Source organism: Microcaecilia unicolor, chromosome 3, assembly GCF_901765095.1.
Source record: "Microcaecilia unicolor chromosome 3, aMicUni1.1, whole genome shotgun sequence".
Lineage (NCBI taxonomy): Eukaryota > Metazoa > Chordata > Amphibia > Gymnophiona > Siphonopidae > Microcaecilia > Microcaecilia unicolor.
The window spans coordinates 169,314,550-169,338,664 of record NC_044033.1 but is presented as its reverse complement, the minus strand read 5'-3'; the positions used below and the strand labels follow the sequence as shown (position 1 = coordinate 169,338,664).

The following is a 24,115-nucleotide window of genomic DNA, read 5'->3' as shown; positions in this document are numbered from 1 at the left end:
CCCGGGACCAAAGTCCACCACCCTAACCACTAGGCCACTCCTCCACTGTTGCTACTATTTGCAGATCACCAATGTGGCCGCGCAGGCTTCTGCTTCTGTGAGTCTGACGTCCTGCACGTACGTGCAGGACGTCAGACTCACAGAAACAGAAGCCTGCGCAGCCTTCTACATGGAATGTTGCTAGTGGAATAGCAACATTCCATGTAGAATCTCCAATAGTAGCAACATTCCATGTAGAATCTCCAATAGTATCTATTTTATTTTTGTTACATTTGTACCCTGCGCTTTCCCACTCATGGCAGGCTCAATGCGGCTTACATGGGGCAATGGAGGGTTAAGTGACTTGCCCAGAGTCACAAGGAGCTGCCTGTGCCTGAAGTGGGAATCCAACTCAGTTCCTCAGGACCAAAGTCCACCACCCTAACCACTAGGCCACTCCTCCACTCCAAATATAAGGAACTAAATAACATTCAGCACTGAGTTCTAACATTGTTGAAGATTGCGCTAAAAAAGTAAGTTTTCAATATATTACAAAATAACCCATAATCACTATTAAATCTAATTTGTTTATGAAGAAAATTATAGACTTTGGTGCATTGATAAGAAAAGTTAGCATTGTGGATTGTTTTATAAGATACATTTCTGCAACTGGGGAAATGTAAAATGAGATGACATGGAAGCATTGAGTGGAGGTAAATCAATGAGTTCAATCATATAGGATGGTGACATACCAAATAAAATTTGATGGACCAATGCACATAGCTTGAACGAAATCCTGCTCTTTATAGGTAATAGGCAACCAGTGTAAATTATGAAGGAGTTGGGTAGCTTTAGCAAAGCGCAGTGATTTACAAATTAGATGGACAGCCGTGTTTTGAACAATTTGTAATTTTTTAAGAAGGTCGCATTTAATTCCAGCATAGATGGAATTACAATAGTCAATTTTTGTTAGAAGAAGAGATTGGGTTAAGGTACAGAAGACTGGTCTTGTGAACAATGATCGTAATCTCTTTAGTTTCCAAAGCATATGGAAGAAACTAGAGACTACATTTGAGACTTGACTTTCTAAGGATAAAAACTGATCAGTTGGAACCCCCAAGATTTTCATTGAGGATGCAAGAATAAAAAAAGGGAATATATATAATAAAATACAAAACACGACAAACAAGGAAGACAAGATAAAAACAATAGGGATGCATAAAAGGAATAAGAATTAAACTCCATTACAGAGCCATGATAAACATATAAAAGGGAAGGCGGGTGAGGGTAAACACAAAGGCATGCTGTGACAAACGAGTATGGAACGATGGAAAGAATAAATAATAAATCAGGTTATGGAAATGCTTGTTCAAAGAGGTGAATCTTAAGGGCAGTTTTAAATTTATGGCAAGATAATTCAGCCCTTAGGGGGGCTGGGAGTGAATTCCAAAGGGACGAGGCAACAACGCTAAAGCAGGAATGACGAATAGTGTTGAGCCAGGTATGGCGAAATGAAGGCACTGTAAGGAGATGCTGACTGGAGGAGCGAAGGGTACGAGAAGGAATATATGGACTAAGAAGACTAAAGAGAAAGGAGGGTGAGCCAGTGTGCATGACTTGATATACGATTAGAGATTTGAAGGCAATGCGGGAGGATATGAGATTAGGAAGGGGGTGATACGGTCAAATTGTTTCTTGCAGTATTCTGAATTTAACTGAAGTCCGAGTTGGGTAAATGATAGACCATGAAAAAGGGAGTTACAGTAATCAATTTTTGATATACTCACAGACAAAAGCAAAGAATTGGTCATATGGCACGGATTTGCTGCAGAGTGAAAAATACTTCTTCACTACGTTAAGAGAGATTTGAGCGTGGAAGGATAAAGCTGGGTCCAGGGTAACTCCAAGGACTTTAACAGAGTCCTTGAAAGCGATGCTAATGCCATTAATAGTCGGAGAGGGATACGACGGAGTGGGGGACTGCATTAAAAAAAAATGACCTCAGATTTGGAGGTATTCAGGTTCATATGATGCATACTAAGCCAACTGGCAATTTTAGTGAGATGCAGAGAGACTGTGATCATAATGTCAGGTGAAGAGCCATGCAAGCTCGTCTTGTGAAGTGGGACAAAAAGCTGAATATTGTCACCATAAATAAAAAAAATGAAGCCTAGAGATTGTACCAAGAGAGCAAGTGGCAAGAGGAGAACATTAAAAAGAAAGGAGACAAGAATTGAGTCTTAGGGAGCACAAGAAATAAGTGGTTTAACTGTAGGAACACCAGAAGAGCAATGAACCAGAAATGATAGATTAGCGAGATAGGACTGAAACCAAGATAGTGCTGTGCCATGAATACTGAGATCTGCCAGCTGTTGAAGAAGAAGTGAGTGATTTACAAGGTCAAAGGCTGCAGAGACATCCAGAGGAGAGAATCATGACCGTCATTCAATATTAATTTTAAGCTGTTAGTAGAATGATAGCTACAATAGGCAGTCTGTCTGGGATGCAGTGCATTGGTGTTATCAAGAAAATCAAGTAATTGTACTGCTACAATTTTCTCAATTGCTTTGGACAGAAAAGTATGTGTCTGTATTACTGTTATCCAGAAGCCTTCAACAGGGGAAGCCTGGTTTCCCAAATTAGCACATACATTTTGAAGGAACCCAAACACTGATTAAAGTTTTATAATCTAGACTAACTTGATAGCATGTGATGAAAAAAAAAAACTTGGAGAAAGCATGTAGAGCATGGCTCATGGAAATTTTACCAATCCCTCAGCATTTAAATGTGTGTGTGTGTAAGCACGCGCCTGTGTGTGTACTTTTCTTTGATCAGGAGAGGAGAAGACAGTCTAAAAGGTGGAAATCCTTAACCATTATGTCACAGCAATCAGTGTATGTTGGAACTGCTTCTCCCATAGAAACATAATGGGATTTTTTTAATGCAGTTTCAAATTACAGTACCCAAGCATAACACTTGATAAGAAACATGAAAGCAGTACATAAGAAAATGTACCACAAAAAATGCAATCATGAAACAATAAGCAACAGTGGTGTCACGGTTGCTCCCCTGTATGATGTGCCTCGCTGCCTTACGCGCTGCTCCCTCCTCCAGCCTGCCGACAGCTGTGTGCGCTTGTTTGGGGGAGATTGGATTCGAGTTGACGCTGCTTGGACCCGCTCCTTGCCAACATCACCACCCAAGGCCTTCTTCTGCAGTTGCTGATCTCTGTCTCTTTGCTTTGCAACAGGTCATCCTGGTTCCAGTGTCCTGCACAGTGTCTGCTTCCAGCCCTGGTTCCAGCTCTAGCACAGCCTCAGCTTCCAGCACAGCTCCTGCTTCCAGTCCCAATTCCAGCTCCAGCACAGCTCCTGCTTCCAATCCTGGTTCCAGTTCATCCTCCGCTTCCAGTCCTGGTTCCAGCTCAGCTCCTGCACAACTCCGACTTCCAGTTCAAGCACAGCTTTGGCTTCAAGCACAATTTCAGCTTCCAATTCTGGGTACAGCTTCCTGCTTCCCTTGACATCTCTACTGGAGCAATCCCTTCTACAGGCACTTGCCCACTACTGTTCCACTGCGGTCCAAGGGCTCACTCATCCTGAAACGTGTCAAACAGCAGCACTAATTTTCAAAGCAGTGGCATAACTATGGGGGAGGGGAGCCTTGGGGGACCTCAGCTCCTCTCCAACTTTGGGCTCATGCCTCCTCCTAAACTGAAGCACTGGATGAATGGAAGTGCCAGCATCCACCAGCTTCCTCACTACTGAGGCAGAGACATGGTCAGCGAATCTCTTCAGCTGGCAGGGCTTGGGTTTCCCTGCCAGTAAAAGGTATGGGGGGAGAAGTAGGGGAAGAGAAGAGCTCAGGAAATGCTTCCCCCCCCCCCCCCCCCACAGTCCACCCCTGGGCCCTCCTGAAATTAGCCTTCTGGTTTCGCCCCTGTTTCAAAAGTCCACAATTAGGCATCGAAGAATGAAAATGGAGGTTAATTCTAGAAAAAAACAAACAAAAAAACCCCATCTGGGAATAAACCACATTTTTCTTGGTCTGGTATCAGCCAAGGTGGCCATTTGTCTCCAACTTTAATCATCAGCAGGATTCTGCGAGTACCTCCTTGTGAAGAGAGCTGAAGATGCTCTTGCGGGGCAATTTGGTGGTCTCCTTTGCCAACCTAGGGCGTAACCAACATGGATTATTTGAAGAACCCATTGGTCGCTGGTTAAAAGGGGCCACCTTTCTTGGAAAAAAAATCAGCCTTCCTTCTACTGGTAGGTCATCTGGTAGAGTTACTTTGACCTGCAGCTATGCTCTGCTGGAGCCAGTTAAAAAAACTCACCCCTTGTTTTGACTGGGGAGCTGGCTGGAGCTTAGGCGCATGCTGTTGATGAGAATTAGCGCGCTGAGGCTGAGCTTGCTGAGTGGGGTGGGAAGAAGTGTACCTATGCCTTTGAGAATAGTAGGTGCCTTTCTTTGACTTGCCCAAGAACATCCTAGATGAGGAGGGTGCAGAAGGTGCTCACTGGGAGAGACTGTTGATGGTATCAGTGTGTTTCTTGATGAGGTCTGCGACCTCCTCCACCTTTTCTCCAAAAAGGTTATCTCCACAGCAAGTGGCGTCCACCAATCTCTGCTGGGACCGTCCAGTCCAAAATCAGAGACACGCAGCCATGACAGTCTGTGCATCACTATACTTTGAGCAGAGATCCTAGACACTACATCAAAAGTACTGTACACACCCCTGGTCAAGAATTTACGAGAAGCCTTCTTCTGCTTGTCCAACTGCTTGCTCTGGTGGGAGAGAATCTGACAAATCAGTTATAATGCACACTAGGGACTGCAAGTAAAGGCTCGTGTAGAGCTGGTATAACTGGATACAGGAAATGAGCATTGAGACCTGTTACATCTTAAGCCCAAATGAGTCCAGGGTTCAAGCTTCTTTGCCTGGGGGCGCTGAAGCAAAATCTCGAACTTCTGGCCTGTTTGAATGCAGATTCCACCACCAGTGAATGATGAGGCAACTGTGGCTTATCACATCCAGGTGAACTCTGAATCCGACACATGGTATCAATCTTTTTGGAGAGGTTAGGGAGAGACAAGAGGCTCCCAATTCTTCACCTGAACATCACATAAGATCTTGTGAAGAGGGACAGTCACAGCCTCTATAGATGGAGAGTCCTTGTCCAGGACCTCGATCACCTCAGCCCTGGGCTCATCCTCTGTCTCCAACTGAATTGGGATGGCAGTCGTCATCTCCTTCAAAAACATAGGGAAGGAGAGACTCTGGTGGAGACTTTTGCCTCTCCTCTGGTGGGGAGGGGTTTGATGGAATACCCTAGGACTCCTCCGAGAAGTACCTTGGGTCATCACCAGACTCCCATGTGTGGTTCATATCGAACTTAGAAAAAAAAACTCTTCATGGAAGCGCCGAGACAGTACCTGTCTGGAGTAGGAGGAACCATGAGATGGAGGCTCTACTCTCGAATTGGGCGAAGCTTTCTCCACCGACATCGAGGGAGTACTCACATGGGTGGCTGCTGATGCCAAAATCACACACGGCACCAATGTTGGTGATCTCACCGCAGGCTAAGGGCCCTGCAAGACAGATGGTAGAGGCATGGCTGGCACAAGCACCTCTGATGACAATGCACACTCTGCTGTAAAAGCCCTACAAAGTGCTCTTCGAGTATGGCTCGGATCCACTCATCATCAAGGGTTGACATCGGGAATGGCTGGGGTGTCGGTTCTGAAACAGCCTGCTGAACTATCAGTGTTGACTCGGGTACTAGGTCCCAGCTACTGGGAGACCTGTGTGAAGGCATCTCTTCAATAAAGAGGAAGCGCTCCTCCCAGCACGGATGCTTCTTGGGTACTGAATCTCTCAGTGCCCTAGTGCTCCCGGCACCATGTGTCAAGGGGGATCAATGCTTGTGTTTCTTGGACTTTGCCCAATGCACATCCACTCCTAGTGTTGGACAGAGGTCTAGTAGCCATTGGGACTGATGTACCCGATACCGGTGAAAGCGCTGGTGTCGATACCAATGGCGATGTCTATGATTTGAACCTGGCTCCAAAAATTTTCTCTTCTGGGCCTCTCTGGACTTCTGTGGGGGTTTTTTTTGCATACACAATCAAAAGACAGAAGAGCTATGGTTTGGCCCCAAACACTGGATACACCAGAAATGGGTGTCTGCTCCAGAGATGGTCCGATTGCAAAAGCACAGCTCTTAAAGCCACTGGGAACATTCGATGACATGGAAGAGAAAACAGCAGTGGCCAAATCAAACAACTCTATGGTGATGAAAAAAGGGAGAAAAATCACCAAAAAAGTAAGGCAGAGTTCCTATCTGATGCTCAGGCCTAAGAAGGCCTAATGAGCCTGAAAAAAAAAATAAAGGAAACTTAAAAACAGGCAAAAATCACTAAGACAGACAGTAAGGGATTACAAGAAACAAAATCCCTGATTCCTCTGCCCTTCTGCAGTAAAACTACTTCACAATGCATATCGATTTGATCATGTAACCCCAATCCTCCGTAGAGAACACTGGCTCCCTGTTTCATCACACATTACATTCAAAATTCTCTTGTTAGTATACAAATCCAGATTCCCCTTTGCCCCTGCCTGCTTCAGGGCTAGATGCACTAAAGTCCTCAGAAGAGCCGTTCTCCTACCGATTCCATAGCGAATCGGTAGGGAACAGCCATGCATCAAGGAAATGGAATGCAAATGAGCTGCTCGTTGTAGCTCACTTGCATTCTCTACTCCCTCGGAAACCAGTCGGCCAGTTGAGCTTGCGCAGAGCAGCCAAGCGTTATGCTGGCTGCTCTGCGCATGCCAAACACGTCCAAAAAGGACGTCCCTGACGAGCACTTGTCAGAGCCGCGGGCCGGAGTGTAAGCTGCAGCCGCCGGTACAGCCGGTGATCTCTGCCGCCCCACTCTCGGAAGAAGGGGTGGATTGCGGCTGACTGTGCAGACCCTCCTTCCTGTGAACACACGGCTCTGGGGGTGAGAGTTGCACCAAATTACCACCGCCAGCATCGGGACGTGCGAGGACGTCCAAAAAAAAATTTGGACGTCCCTTTCAATTATGCCCCCCTCCAGGTCTCTCTCTGCCAATCACAGCGCGTTTAGCTGACACTGGTGACAGCTAAACGCGCTGTGATTGGCTGAGAGAGACCTAGAGGGGGCATAATCGAAAGGGACGTCCAAATTGTTTTTTTATTTGGACGTCCTCGCAGAAGAACACCCATCACAAACAAATCTGGGGAAAAACGTCCAACTGCTCGTCAGGGCTGTCCTTTTTTTTTTTTTTAATGTTTCAGTGAAGGATGTCCATATTAGGCGCTTTAGAAGGACGGCCCTGACGAGCACTTGGACTTTTTTTTCCCCAATTTTTGTTTGTTACATTTATAGAAGTTTTTAGAGGCTGCGTAGCCCCAACGTTAGGCAATCGGAAAACGGTAATGCATCTCATTACAATACGATTTATACACATTGGGGTACTAATTTGCTCATCTGCATTCCGTTTTCGTTAGCTGCTACCGTAATCAGAAAATGGCTCGGAGAAGCATTTAGTGCCTGCCACGGTTTACTACTTGCTCCCCAAAACCTGCGCCTACACTATCACAAGCCATTTCTCAGCGTGCCTTTGTAAAAGGACCCCTTAGTTTTTAAGCGGAGTATTAAGTATTGAAAATAAATAAAATAAAACAAATAAACCAAGCACATCAAATAATAGCTGGCTACGGAATGAAAGAGGAATGTTTGTGGCTGCTGCCACCACCGTGGCAGATCAACAAAGCAAGACCTAGAGGCAGAAAGGAAACAGGCTTAGTGGGCAGGACCCAGTAAATAGGTCCTGTATCGCTGCCAAGCCTGTGTAAATTGATACTCTGGCCCTGCTCTTTTCCTTCCTTTTATTCTCTCCTATGGGTCTGGGATTTCTCACCCCCCCCCCCCCCACCCCAGGTCCAGCATCTTTCATTCCCCCTCTCCCCATGCAGTCTTGCATCTCTTTCCCCCTTCCATCATGCCTCCCTCCCAACAGTACTCCAAAATTCCTTCCTGAGGGTCGCTGGGGCAATCAAAGCACCAATATGTGCAGGAGGGCCAGCTCATGTGCTCAAATTCCATGAAGACCCTACTGGTCCTGCCCTGTAACAATAGGAAATATGTATCAGACGGGGCAGGACCGGCAGGGCCTTTGTGGGCCTTGAGCACATGGGCTGGCCCCTCCTGCACATATTGGTGTTTTGATGGGAATGCTAAATAGGTGGAGGGAGGAAGGGGAGAGGAATGAAGGAAGGGAAGAGAAAAAAGGGAGGTGCTGCGTTGGCAGAGGGAAAAAGGAAAGGAGAGCAGGGCACCAATTTATAGGTTACAGGAAGTCCCGGAAACTCTAGCGCCAACCCTGGAGGGAGATGGTAGACATGGGAAAATATGTTGGATGCCGGAGAGTAAGGAGATTGAGACAGCTGGACATAGGAAGAGAACAGGGAGTCAGCAGACATGCTAGACACAGCAGCCCTTTCACTAGACAAGATTGATAAACTTGTGTGCTTGCTGTGGTCAGCTGAAGATGCAAGACCGTTTATGTTTACTGTCTATAGGCTGAATGCGTTCCTTAGCTGTTCTTATGGTTAAGATAACATTTGGAGTTTTCTGTGCTTCTGATATTGGTCCTTTAATAGTAAGGTTAATCATGATTAAAAATTTTAATCGTGATGCATTATATGATTAACAGTTTTAATCAAAATGCAGCCTTAAATAATAATAATATTATTATTAGCATTTGTATAGCACTACCAGATGCACGCAGCGCTGAACACCTGATACAGAGAGACAGTCCCTGCTCAATAGAGCTTACAATCTAAAAATACAGACAGACAAAACAATTAAGGGCGAGGGAAGTACTGGGTGAGAAGGAACAAGGGGAGGGCAATTGAGTAGTGGCTAGCAGCCAAAAGCAGTGGTGAAAAGGTGGGTTTTGAAACAGAATACTGCTCTTTTCAAGGATCAGAGCTGGCCTCTTTAGCTTAGCATTTGCATGCATAGCCTCCATTATATGCAAATAGATCCCATGCATATTCATTGTGGAAATCCTGAAAACCTAACTGGGTTGCAGCCCTCGACTGCCCATCTCTCTGCCAGGGGCTCTAGAATTGACCAATAGGGTAAAAGGTTACACCTGGCTGAGACATGAGCAAAGCAGGTCTCAAGGAGATGAAAGAGAAGGAGTCACATACATTTAACCTATGAGTATAACCAAGCAGGAAATACCTTACATTAGTTATACACTGTCAATACAATACAAACTAAATTTAAATATGCATGCACACACAGTAGTGGGGGCAGAACACATCTAGGTATGAATTGGGATGTCCAAGTCAGGATGTTCACAATTCAATGATTATTTTACAAAATGCTCTGCTGAACGTAGAGCATCAATTTCAAAAAAAAAAAAAAAATAGAGCAGGATCACTAGGGGCTTTATACATGTAGGTGCTGATCTAGCAAGAGTCAGAGTCAAGTATGTCAGTGTTTACCTTGGAATAAAGATTTGAGTTTCTACATACGTCTTCACCGGTTTTTGGAAGAGCCTACCTTTCCTACTCTTTGCTTTGTGCACTTCTTTGCGTAGGATCTTAGCGTACCTCCACCTTTGCGGTGGTTTTTTCCTTTTGCTGATCTAGCAAGATACATTTCTGTTTGCTGGCACTTACACATGTAAAAGTGCTGGATGTCACAAAACTGCATATACAAAAAGCAGAGAGACAAGTGAAATAATTCTGTTTTGAATTTTTCAGGTGGTACTAAGACACCACAGAAGTAAGTAAAATTGCTCCCTCAATCACTGTTGGAGATCCCAGGTCCAAACAAGCAGATACCTGACATACAATGCCTTGGAGCAGCTGTGAATGCAGAAAGGGCATTTCTTTTAATTTTTAGGATAAGTATGCATTGCCATTGGGAAATACTGTATAGGTTTTTGTACCAACCAACCCACCAGAACATGCCCCCCTAAAATCTGTGTCTCTTCCAGCATCTACATATTTACATCATATGCTGTTAACACATGTAATTACTATCCAGCTGTTCTAAAATGACCTCTTTAGATAATCAGGCCCTCATGATCAAAAGCCCTGCGCTGTTCCAAACAGCGCCCTAAAAATAGTGCCGGGACAGCGCAGGGCTTTTCTGCATCGATGATCAAAGATAATGCATGCAAATCTAAGCAGCGCTATTATCTTTGATTATCGTATTGAAGTGCGGGAGAATTGCGCCTGAGCATGCGCTCAGCACAATCCTCCCGCACTTGTTTGACAGGTCTGGGCTGTCAAAAGCCCAAACCTGTCAAACAGTTGTCTCTAGCCCCCCCTCAAACCCCCAGAAAACGTTGAGGCCGCCGCCGCTGGCCAAACCCTCTCCCACCCTCCCATCCAGCGACGGGGGGGGGGGGGGGGGGGGGGGGGCTGTAGGCCCCCCAACGATCCGCCCCCCTCCATGCCCAGGGAGGGTTGGAGATCCGGTGGGTCTCCAGCCCCCCCCCCCCGAACCCCCATAAATCCTGGTGGCCGCCTCCGGCCAAACGCTATCCCACCCTCCCTCCCACTCAGCGACGGGGGGGGGGGGGGGGCTGGAGGTTCGGTGGGTCTCCAGCCCCCCAAACCCCAAGAAATTGTTGTGGCCGCCACCGTTATCCATCCACGGAGGGGGGTGGGGCTGGAAGCCCACCCCAACTCCTCCCCTCCCCCAGTGTTCAGAATCCCTGGTGGTCCGTGGTCACCCACCCATCCTCCCTTCCGGCCCCCCCGGCTGGCCCCCCTACCTTTTGTTGGAGGAGGGACGCAGCCTGCCTGCCTCCCTCCTCTTCCTGTCGACGCCGATGCAATGGGCAGGGCTGGGTGCCGCCATTTTGCAGTGGCGTCAACAGGAAGAGGAGGGAGGCAGGCAGGCTGCGTCCCTCCTCCAACAAAAGGTAGGGGGCCAGCCGGGGGGGCCGGAAGGGAGGATGGGTGGGTGACCACGGACCACCAGGGATTCTGAACGCTGGGGGAGGGGAAGAGTTGGGGTGGGCTGGAGGTCCACCGGACCTCCAGCCCCCACCCCCCTCCGTGGATGGATAACAGGGTGGCGGCCACAACAATTTCTTGGGGTTTGGGGGGCTGGAGACCCATCGAACCTCCAGCCCCCCCCCCCTGAGTGGGAGGGGGGGTGGGATAGCGTTTGGCCGGAGGCGGCCACCAGGATTTATGGGGGTTCGGGGGGGGGGGGCTGGAGACCCACCGGATCTCCAGCCCTCCCTGAGCATGGAAGGGGTCGGATCGTCGGGGGGACCGGAGGTCCACCGGACCTCCAGTCCCCTGTTTGCGTTTGCTTTGGGGGGGAACGGGGGCCTGCCAGCATGCAACTGCATGCTGGACAGGGCTCACCATTCCTCCCCAATGATCCGCAAAGTCTAACGCCAGCTCAGAGCTGGCGTTGATTTTGCCGCGGCCAGCGACCCAATCTTTGGCGCGCTGGCCGCTGATCATTGGGGATGAATGCGTTAAGCGCTGATTAGCATGCATTTGCAAGCTAATTGCGCTCGAAGCCCTGTTTAGCATGCATTTGCATGCTACTTGCGCTAAGAGCCCTCGAGTGCGTTGTTTCAGGCGCTCGAGGGCTCTGATCATGGGTTGGCAGCAAACTCCGGTGCTTGTATGGCGTTAACAGCCTCTAGCGCCAGTGTAGTTCATATTTTAAGAAGGCAGGGCTTGCATGCCATTCTCCAGACTTTTAAGGCTTTGTGGTGGGGGGAAGGAGGAATGAGCTTTAAAAGGTCCTACCTTGTGGGGATGCTGTCCCTCAGTCAGGTCCAGCTGTTACTCAGCAGGCAGCACATTCATCTTCAAAGAGGCAGGTGTGTGTGTCTGAATAACTGTTTAAAAACAAAAGCGATTTTTACTGAACTGTTTCTTCAAAAGCACATAGAAAAGTAAAAATAGACCAACTCAGATAGCTGGAAACACAAGACAAGCAAAGTAGAAAAAATAGAATCCCTTGGCTTCTGGGTTTTCTTCCACTCTTCTGTCCTCCCTTTTTCTATTTAATTTCTCCCACTCTGTTTCAGTCCTTTCTGAGTATTCAATAAGTTAATGTATTGTACAGTTCTATCTTGTTATAATATTGATCAAAGTGATGCATGTGGGAAAGAGGAACCTGAATTATAGCTACGTCATGCAAGGTTCCACGTTAGGAGTCACCGACCAAAAAAGGGATCTAGGTGTCGTCGTTGATGATACGTTGAAACCTTCTGCTCAGTGTGCTGCGGCGGCTAAGAAAGCAAATAGAATGTTAGGTATTATTAGGAAAGGAATGGAAAACAAAAATGAGGATGTTATAATGCCTTTGTATCGCTCCATGGTGCGACCGCACCTCAAATATTGTGTTCAATTCTGGTCGCCGCATCTCAAAAAAGATATAGTGGAATTAGAAAAGGTGCAGAGAAGGGCGACAAAAATGATAAAGGGGATGGGACGACTTCCCTATGAGGAAAGGCTAAAGCAGCTAGGGCTCTTCAGCTTGGAGAAAAGACGGCTGATGGGAGATATGAAAAATTTAGCAAAGCAACTTATGCAGAAGTTTTTGACTCATGAAGAAGCTCGCCAGAAGTTCACATTCAAGAAAGTGACTTTCAAGTAGTAAACTCTGTGCAGCGAGGCATTCACTCAGGTGAATTTTGAGGAGAATGCCAAGCATCTGAAGTCTTTTTTCCTCTATATAAACAACACAGCAATAATGTGCTTGAGAGAGGATTACTTGCTATATGTAGATATTAGAATTGTTTTCCAAAGCAAGTACCAGGTGAGGATTGAAATAAGATAAATAGGCAATTTCTAAGGAATTAAAAACCATGTAATTATCCGCCAGCCTTCTAAATAAACTTACAATAAAATCTTTGAAGAAGAAATGCTTTCAAAATAATTTCCTAAACTTTAAAGAACATTTTTCAGAGGAAGCTCATTCCAGCAACTTGCAGCCTGATATGCAAAAGTAGCAGAATGAAATCACTGCAATAGAACTTGTTTCATTGAGGGATATCGAAGAATTAGCTTATCTTTTGAGCATAAAAAACTTCTCAGCGGACGAAACCACAATCAATGGAATTAAATATGCTGGTACCTGACCTTGAAAAATTCTACAAACCAGAACACACATTTTAAAATGGAAGCCAGTGAAGTTCAATTAATAATGGAGTGCTTCTTTCAAAAATAAATGTACAAACTAAATATAACAGGTTGCAGTAATCTAACTGTGAAAATGATCTTGCAAGAAATATTTTCTAACAGTTTGACGCCAATGCATTTTGGCAAATACCACAAATTAAACTGCTTACTAAAAAGAGAATCTTCATCAAATGAGAGTCAACTATGACTTCCAACATCCTCAAAGAAGATTCGAATACAAATTCTTTAGACTCAACCAAAAGATTATGACAATCCAACTGTATGAATAGAGGCCCTAGCCATAAGATTTTAGTTATGTCAGTATTAAGTTGAAGACCATATTGAGTAGCCCAACTCTCCAAGTGAAAACCACTTTGGTTGTACCAGAAAAGACTGCATATTAAATGCAGGACACATATCCATACTCATAAAGGTCAGGATCATTATCACCTTCAAGAGAAGCTGTTTATAACAGCTGAGAAACATCTAAGGCGCCAAAAATGATGCCTAATTCACATTTTGTCTAATTTTCTTCGGCAGTTTGTAGTGCATTTTTGCAATTAAAGGAGAACATTGTTGCCTTTCCTAAAAATTTCTCTAGCAGAAATCATAGCAGTTTTAGGAGAATTCAGTACTCAAATGGTCTCAGCTGCATGTTCTCTAAGTTCTCAACATTTGCTTTTGGGTTGACACTCTCTTCAATTAAACCTTGAGGTTTGTCTTTATAAGTAGCACAAATCATATCTACATTGCAGGTTCTGTGGGGTTCCCGCGGGGACGGAAGCAGTTCTGTGGGGATCCCGCGGGGATGGAAGCAGTTCTGCGGGGTTCTCGTGGAAGTGTAAGCTACACCTGCACCAGCCTCTCATCTACCGTGTACCAAGTTCTTTGAGTGCTGTCTCCTCCTCCTCCTCGCTTTAACAGCACAAATGTGGAAAATTTTCCATTAAGGAGGTGGTAGAGACACAAATGATGATGGAATTCAAAATGGAGTGGGATGAACACACAGAGGATCTCTAATTAGAAAATGGAAGTTATAAAAAAAAAACCAGGGCTTTTTTTGAGGGGGTACTGAGTACCGGCACCTTTTCCACTGTCTGCTAAAATTGACCCATGGTCCCCAAGTTTTAATGAAATTGCTCAAGCTCTACACACCAATTCTGCCTTGTCATAGATTCTGTGACTGGTTGCAGGGGGCCTGGCTATTGTAGGATGGGTCCCTCAGTGATCACCCACCCCTGAAGGGTGGCCTGGCATTTGAGTACCGGCACCTTTTCTGCTAGAAAATATGCACTGTAAAAAAACCTAACCTTAAATGGCTGCATGTGCGTGGATGTGTGAAGTAATGCTTGGATAGCAACTCTAGTTGTGATTAACTAGGGCCAATACCGGGCAGACTTGTATGGTCTGTGTCTAATATATGGAAGTCTGGTTTAGGATGGGCTGGAAAGGGCTTAGAAAGCAACTTCAGTGGCTGGAACATAAGGACAGTTCTGGACAGATTTTTACGATCTGTGTCCCACAAATGAGAAGATGCATAGACTGGAGTGAGCTTCAACAAGAACTCCAGCAGTTGGAACATAAGTTTAGGGCCAAATAAACTTCTATGGTCTATGTTCCAGAAACGCGAAAAAGGCCATAATCAAGTACATAATATCACACTCGTTGATTTAATCATGAATTAATAATGAGTGTGACTATTGGGCAGGCTGGATGGACCATTCAGGTCTTTATTTGCTGTCACTTACTATGTTACAATTAATCCTCTTTGCTCCCGGGCTGATGAGCAGACCTCAGTTCTGACACAGGCATGAGCATCAGATGTCACCTGACCTACTGGCGCATGCATGTGGTGACCTCTCAGCACACAGTGCCAGTAAATCAGAGACAAATCTTACATGTGCACACCAGAGTGTTCCAAGTTTCAGCTTCCATTCCTTCCTTGCCTACAGTGCTGTGGCTCAAATCCAGAGAGATTGAGGGAGCTGACTGGAATTTTCTTTTATGTACCATTAAATTCTTACAGTGATGGGTGGGGCTGGGTTAAATTCTTGTGGGGACGGGTTACATTTTTGCGGGGATGGATGGGCACGGGTAAGATTTCTGTCCCCATGCAACTCTCTAGTGTGAACATCTACACCTGCTTGAGAGGTGGTAGTTCCAAAATTGATGCACGTAGGTGTCTACGTGCCTTAGTAAAAGGGCCCCTTGATGTGCCTATGCTCATCAATTTGGAACTACCACCTGGCTACTGCGTGCCCTGGGCGGTAATTCCAATTTTTATGCACGTCCAATACACATGGCTGAAAATATATACATATTTTTATTTTCTACTGCGTAGTGCTAACCAGGCAGTAATTGGTAATGTATGCGCACTGACAATTACCGCCTGGTTAATGTGCGAGACCTTACCACTAAGTCAATGGGTGGCGGTAAGGTCTGAGGCCCCCCCAAAGGCCTTTTTTCCAGGCACGCTGAAAAAGGGACCGGCGCACGTCCAATACATGTGCCTACAACAGCGCAGGCCATTTTTCAGCGAACCTTAGTAAAAGGACCCCCAAAATAATAAAAGAAACAAAGGAAATGTCAAGATAGCTCGTCTACATGCCTGCCTCAGGCCTCTTGGCCTACAGAAGCTTAAAACATTGATTTGGTGCTTATACCACCCACAATATCAGGTCTAAACCATAAGAAAACAAGATTATAAGAATAACAACCATTACAAAAAGGGGAACCTACCTAGCAGTCCTGAATGCAAAGAACATGATCACAGGATGCTCCAACGAGGAAAAATGTATCATAATCAATTGCCTAATAAGGGATAGGCCTCACTTTGCTACAAGCTCTAAGGTTACGCTTTGCCATGCAAAAACAGAAGAGCTGAGAGAGAGAGAGGTTTTTTTTTTTTTTTTACAGGTTATTAGACAAAGGAGAAACACTAACCTTCTTTCATCGAAGGGAATGTGAGGGGTAATCTTCACTGACCAAACTCTCTGTTTGCAATCTCCCACTATAAATATTTTATTCTCACCAACAGAAGATATATTTATAATCCAAGGTCACATGAGGGATCAAACCCCTATATCTAATGGATAATTATTGTACTGCATTTCTACCATATACAGGTTCTATTTGAATATCTTGACTTTTACAATGGATGACTGCTGTGGTTAGTGGAACTGTCATGTCATTAAACACTGAGAATATATTGCACTATATATTCTGGGGGACATTCAATACAGTGGGACAACACAAAATTTGTGCAGAAATCAGCAAAGGAACTTAGCAGCGTCGGTGCTACTGTAGTCTTCTTGTTTTACCATGTAGAAGGCCAATGCTACCTCACTCCATGGCTTCCTCCATCCAAGCACACAGTTCCCAATTTTACCATGGACATCCGGATTTACTCTATTCCTTAAACTGCCTTTGCTAAATAAGTAGAGGAACTTAAAAATAAAGACACGGAGATAACTTAAAACTCTAAATCTACCTCTCCCCAAGTTTAAAAGTAATTTCCCGGAGGATGTGACGTCACCGAAGCTGATGGCTGCCTAGCGTTCTAGCTCCCGTTCCTCGACAACTACAAAAGCTATAAAAAGCTATCACCAACCTGTTTGGATCGGCCTGCAGTGTTCTCCGCTGCTCCTCATTGAATTTAAGATGAGTAAAGCGACCTCGGCGCGAGCTAAAGTGCAGGAGAAGGCAGCTGACGGCGGGCCGGCCAAAACCGCGAAGCGCCACGAGGTAATGGCGCCGGTCTCTCCTTCTGACTCTGACTCAGCGCTTTCACTAGCGGAATCGCGGAAACCGCATATTAAAAAAGGAATCTCAGGCGAACTTCGCCAGATCCTAAGCGGTATACAAGCTGATATAAATAAATCGAGGGATGAGATTTTGGAAAGAATGGAGTCGTTGAGCTCTGACCTCCGTGAGCTGGGGAACAGAGTTGAGGAGGTAGAAGCCAAGGTGGATGAGCACTCTGAATCCATACACTCAGTCGAGAACAATCTCCAAGCTTTAGATCAAAAACAAATAGATCTAACATATAAGCTTGATGATCTTGAAAACAGGGGAAGGAGAAATAATCTGAGATTCCGTGGAGTTCCTGAGGGTGGAGAAACAGAGGATGTTATTCAAATTGTACAGACACTGTGTGCCAGCTTGCTGGGGGCCGACGCTGAAGGGGTAAAGATTGAGATCGACAGAGCACATAGATCCCTGGGTCAGCGGCAGGAAAACAGAGCGCGGGACATTATCACCCGATTCCATAGGTATGAAACAAAGGAACAATTGCTTAACTGCGCCAGGAAAAAGTCTAACTTGGAATTTGGTGGGGCCACTGTGTCTGTCTATCAAGACTTATCACAGTTCACTCTGCAGCAAAGACGACTCATGAAGCCAGTTCTGGACATTTTGGCCAAGGAACAGATAACATATAGATGGGGCTTCCCCTTTTCCTTGATGTACTCACTTCAGGGGGTCAAGATGAGAGTGACGTCGATGATGGAAGCTTGGAAATCCCTGCATGGAGCAGGCCTGGTACAGACTAATAAACCGCCTGGCGCTTTGGCCCCAGCCACGAAGACAAAGCTTCAAAAGTGGCAAAGGATTCCTGCCACTCCTAAAAGAAATATTCCAAAAAGAAAAGTGGCTGTGGATGAAACCTGAACTTTACCAGAAGAAAAATGGCTGAAATTGATATCCTGGCTGGTAATGTTGCAAAGAGTTATTGGTGTTACTCTTTGTCTCAAGTTTGAATATGTTTTGTTTCTTGTTTATTAATGCTACCTTTAGCAAAAGTGAACTTTAATATTATAGTTAATGGAGGAAATGGTAATTAAGGATGTGAGGCTCCTTGTGAATGAAGTTGCATAAGTTACAAGATATTAAGAGGAGGGGAAATTTAAGGTTATGAACAATGGGCAGGGACCAATCATGAAGATGGGTAATTAAGGTTGCTCAATCTGGGTCCATAAAATTGGTGATGACATAGGTATTTGGGGGGGGAGGGGGGGCTGGGTTGCCTGAATGCTGGTGGGTTACTTCCTCGCTTCCCACTACTGGGACTTGATCCCGTTAGTTGGTGCTAGACATGGGGGGATGGGGGGACATGGGTAGGGGGAGGGTCATCACTAGGGGGAGGGAGGGAAGGGAGCACAACTGGTATTGGATAGAACAAAGACATGAAGTGGATGGATCCCTCTTGGAGGGAGAGAAAGCTGATGTAATATCCCAGGCATGAATACAGACTTAAAAATCTTATCATATAATGTCAAGGGGCTGAATATGCCTCAGAAAAGACAGAAGTTTTTCAAAGAGATGCAGATGTTTAGGCCGCACATTGTATTGTTGCAGGAGACCCATCTCCGTAGGGCACATGAGAGGCTGTTAGCTCATCCAGAATACCCATGCTCCTTCTTCGCTTCCTCTGCTGATGACTCCAAAAAACGTGGGGTGGCAATTCTGTTCCACAAAACAATATCAGTCCAAGTAAAGAAAATTAGGCGGGACCCGGGAGGGCGTTTTTTACTTTTGCAAATTGTCCTGGATCAGGTGGATCTCACGCTTGCTTCGATTTACGCCCCTAATGAACATCAGGGTCCTTTTACACTAAGGTGAAAAACACTCTGGCTGCATTCACTCGGGGTTCTTTGATTATGGGGGGTGATTTCAACGAGGTTATGGACCCCGGGTTGGATAGATCTGGGAACTCTCAACATCCAACGTCTAGGGACTCGGTGGCACTGGGCTCTTTGGTCCGTTCATTGGGCACCCTGGATGTATGGAGATTAACTCATATGACGACCAAAGATTACACTTTTTTTTCTCCTGTACACAACTCATACTCCCGGATCGATCATATCTTCCTCGACGTTACACTAGCAGAGAGGGGCCCGAAAGCTGAAATTGGCAACATTACATTTTCAGACCATGCCCCAGTTTGGGTAACCTTGTCGAGTATCAGAGCTGAGGCCAAAGATCAAAGATGGACACTTAACACAGACCTATTGCTGGAGGGGGAGGCTGTAGAGGGGTGTAGGAAGGTCCTGAAGGAGTATTTGGAGTTCAACATGGAATCGGGCCCCCCCCCTTAGCGTGGTATGGGATGCTATGAAGGCAGTCTCAAGAGGGTACTTCATACAGTTAGCTAGTAGGCGAGCGAGGGTTCGGAGGGCCCAGCTGGCACAGTGCTTGGACAGGATTAGGATCCTAGAGGCACAGCATAAATCAGGTGGTTCCCCCTCTGTTCTGGAGGAGCAGCTGGATACTATTTATTCTGACCAGCTAAGTTGGTTACAATCCAGAAACAAAGTCCGATCCTACGAGTTTACTAATAAGGCAGGTAGACTCCTGGCAATAAAGCTGCGTAGGCAAAGAGTGGACCGAACGGTCCCTCACATTAGGGACTCGAAAGGAGAGTTGTTGAACACCTCTGAGACCATAAGGAAACGCTTTAGTGAATTTTATCAGAAACTATATGCGCAGGAGACCAATCCACCTGAAAATGCTATCCTGGATTATTTGGCAGAGAGTGAACTGACCTCTATAACCAGCCAGCAGAGGGCAGCCCTAGATGCACCGGTAACTCCGGTTGAGGTCCAAAAAGCCATTCAACATTTACCTTCCTGTAAATCACCAGGCTTAGATGGCTTCCCGAATGAATTTTACAAGAAATATGCCCCTGAATTGGCCCCCCTGTTGGCTGATTTATTTAATTTGATTGGGAAAGGGGAGTCTTTGCCCACCTCCATGTTGGAAGCATGGATTGCAGTACTGCCCAAACCGAATAAAGATCATAAGGATTGTGGATCCTTTCGCCCTATATCTGTCTTAAATGCTGACGTCAAAATTCTAGCTAAAGTCCTGGTCAACCGTCTAGCACCTTTGCTCCCAGCTGTTATTCATCCTGATCAGGTGGGATTTGTCCCTTATAGAAAAGCAACTGATAACACTAGGCGAGTGGTCGATTTAATATACTTGGCTAAGAGAATGAAGAAACCCCTTTGTCTCTTAAGCTTAGATGCCGAAAAGGCCTTTGATAGGGTGCATTGGCCATTTATGTATAAGGTGATGGAGACCTTTGGGATAGGACCACAGTTTTGTGGATGGATACAAGCATTCTATAGCTCCCCTAAAGCCTGTGTTCGTGTCAATGGGGGTAACTCAGGGATGATACCCTTACATAGAGGCACTAGACAGGGCTGCCCTTTGTCTCCTTTATTATTTGCAATGGTAATGGAGCCGTTTGCAACCAGGTTGAGAGCTGACCCCAATATATCGGGACTCACCATGGGTGGGAGAACACATAAATTAGCCCTTTTTGCAGATGACGTTCTGTTATTTGTTACTAACCCCCTGACCACTTTCCCTGGGCTCCTGCGGGAAATAGAGGAATATTCGATTGTGTCGGGATTCAAAGTTAATATGTCCAAATCTGAAGTCTTAAACATAACCCTTCCGACGGAGCTTATGGAGTCATTGAGGACTTCCTACGCATTTAGATGGGCGGCTAAGAGCATTCGCTACCTGGGGATTAACTTGACAGCAGATCTATCAGATCTCTTTTCGGCTAATTATAAAGGTTTGGGAGAGGCAATTACAGAGGATCTGGGTAGATGGGGGGATATCACCCTCTCGTGGTTTGGCCGAATAGCAGCAGTAAAGATGAATGTCTTACCGCGCCTGCTCTACTTGTTTCAGGCCCTTCCAATCAACATGCCACGTAGATTTCTATCAATGCTACAAGATCGTATAATGCACTTTATCTGGGGAGGGAAACGCCCACGCTTAGCACGTACGATTCTGTATCAGGATAGGGCGAGGGGAGGGCTGGGAGTACCCAATTTGGCCTGGTATTATAGAGCAGTTCAGGCACGCGCAGCAGTGGAGTGGTTCCAGGACTACCCAGATAGGCAATGGGTGCAGCTTGAACAATATACCCTAGGTGATAGGTCCTTGGGGGCCCTTATGTGGATACCGGGCTCACTTAGGTCCCTGGAAACAGGATTATGTCCTTCAATATATGTTACCCTTTCAAACTGGGATAGCATGTTCACACTCCGGCGCACAACATTATCTCGTCTGTCACCCATAGCCTATAATCCTTTGTTTTACCCAGGTACGACAAGGGGAATATTCACAAGATGGTACACTGAGGGACTACGACAATGGGGCCATTTATTTGATGGCGAGAATTTGTTGTCCTACTCTGCAGCTCTTGAGAAATTCCCGATAGTGGGATCTGATCGATACGCCTATTTTCAATTGGCATCCTTTCTTAAGACAAGGGCAGTTCGGGAGGTTATGGCCAGAGAACAAACAGCGATAGAGCTTATCTGTGAAGGTCCTCCTACGACTACTGGGCTGGTCTCTCGCCTGTATCACATTATTAATAGACAATCCCCGAGCTATACACTTCATAGGAAGAGTTGGCAGAGGGAGCTGGGTATGGAACTGGAGGAAGCTACATGGGAGAGGTTGGAGCGGGCAGTGGTGAGGGTGTCGTCTCATGTGCCCTTCCGGGAGAATGCGGTGAAGGTGCTGTATCGTTGGTACTTGACACCTGAGCGTCTTCAGCGTATTTACCCCACATTGACGGGGCTGTGCTGGAGGGGTTGTGGGGTACGTGGCACAGCTGGCCACCTATGGTGGACCTGTAAGAAGGTTAGGGCCTATTGGAGATCGATTCATAGTAGGTTACAAGGATGGACGGGCAGCCCAATGCCATGGAGCCCAATGTTCTTTCTATTTTTTGGGGGAGCAGTGAACCTTTCCAGAAACCAACATATATTTGTGGGACAGGCCATAACTGCCGCAAGAGTTATAATTGCTGCATGTTGGAAGCAGCCCATGACTCCGCCTATCACTAGATGGGTCCAAAAACTGAGATACACCTGCGAGATGGAAAGACTTCTAGCAGAGAGGCATAACCAATTAGGCAGATGGCATCAGATCTGGGACTCTTTTCTTCTTCATGTATAATTTGATTTAAGGTTTCTGTTAAAGTTGTGCCGGAAGGGTGGGTGGGAGGGGCAGGGAGGGAGGGATGGGTAAATAATAGAATATTATAAATTAAAACTCTGAAAATGTGAAGTTTTGGAACCATAAATCTGACTAATTTATTTGACACTTCAATGCAATAAGAATTACTTACTTTTTGGTACATAGAGCAATAATCACTTTGACTTGTATTGTATAAACGTGAACTTTTGAGAATACTTTGGCCTACATAAATGACATGTACTATGGCTTGCATATTGTACTATGTTTCAGATGTTTTGTATTATCTATTAATAAAGACTTCAAAAAATTAAAAAAAAAAAAAAAAAAGTAATTTCCCAGCACATAACTTACCAGTGAAGTTCTGTCCTGCTCTGGAAGGCCTCACAGCACCTCTCCTGGACTATAGGAATTTGTCACATCTCAACTAGGATGTCTTAATTCCTCTCTCCACCTCCTTTCTAAAACTGGGCTCCATTTGTCTTTATAAAATCAGCTCCAATAAGCACCTACTTGAATTCCCAATCTAGGTGATTTGTTAAAAATTACTCTATGTCTTTGTGCACGCTCACGCCGTCACCCCTCCCCTAGAAATGTGGGTGGATATTCAAAGTGATTTAAGTGGGCAGGAGAGTCTCCTGGTTGCTTAAATCGCTTGTGCAGAGCTATCCACTGACCACCTAAGTTAAGCAGACAAACTGAACAGTCTTATCTTGATCCGGTTTCGCTTAGGGAGTTATGTGATGAATATCACACTTAACTGCAGAAAAAAAAAAAAAGTCAGCCTCAAAAACCCAGATATTCAATGAGGGGGGCAGTCATTGAATATTGGGGCATAAAGGCAGCGGCAGCTAAAAACACTTACTGATGCCCGGCTGAATATTTACCCCATGATGTATTTATGCTTTTTTACAGCATTGTTCTGGGAGGGGTGGTGTAGGAGTGATCTGTCTGTTGAGTGTAATTAAAATCTTGATGGAGGGACACATACGCCCAGGGGCTTGAAAGTTAAGGGGAAAGGGGGTGCAGGCCTGAAGGTTTGTTTAGATCACCTGCTCCTGACAAGAGGGAACATAGTAACACAGTAGATGATGGCAAAAAGCTGTACGGTCCATCCAGTCTGCCCAACAAGATAAACTCATGGTATAAGGTATATATACATATAGTATAAGGTATACATAGTAGATGACGGCAGAAAAAGACCTGCACGGTCCATCCAGTCTGCCCAACAAGACAAACTCATATGTGTCTACCTTACCTTGATTTGTACCTGCCTTATTCAGGGCACAGACCGTACAAGTCTGCCCAGCAGTACTTCCCGCCTCCTAACCACCAGTCCCGCCTCCCATCACCGGCTCTGGCACAGACCGTATAAGTCTGCCCTCCACTATCCTCGCCTCCCAACCACCAACCCCTCTTCCCCCCACCCAATTTCGGCTAAGCTTCTGAGGATCCATTCCTTCTGCACAGGATTCCTCTATGCATATCCCACGCATGTTTGAATTCCGTTACCGTTTTCATCTCCACCACCTCCCGCGGGAGGGCATTCCAAGCATCCACCACCCTCTCCGTGAAAAAATACTTTCTGACATCTTTCCTGAGTCTGCCCCCCTTCAATCTCATTTCATGTCCTCTCGTTCTACCGCCTTCCCATCTCCGGAAAAGATTTGTTTGCGGATTAATACCTTTCAAATATTTGAACGTCTGTATCATATCACCCCTGTTCCTCCTTTCCTCCAGGGTATACATGTTCAGGTCAGCGAGTCTCTCTTCATACGTCTTGGAACGCAAATCCTGTACCATTCTCGTAGCTTTTCTTTGCACCGCTTCCATTTTTTAACATCCTTCGTAAGGTACGCCTCCAAAACTGAACACAATACTCCAGGTGGGGCCTCACCAATGACATGTACAGGGGCATCAACACTTCC

General features: G+C 45.7%; 1 protein-coding gene across 2 annotated transcripts in view; it reads right to left on the bottom strand.

Annotated features, from left to right (window-relative positions):
* The window catches only part of STX11 (syntaxin 11), a 49,044-nt gene that overhangs the window by 6,897 nt on the left and 18,032 nt on the right, over nucleotides 1–24,115 (bottom strand). For both annotated transcript variants that reach the window (XM_030196566.1, XM_030196567.1), the window contains exon 2: nucleotides 11,808–11,899. The gene's annotated coding sequence lies outside the window, so the exon portion shown is untranslated. The remainder of the gene's footprint in view (nucleotides 1–11,807; nucleotides 11,900–24,115) is intronic.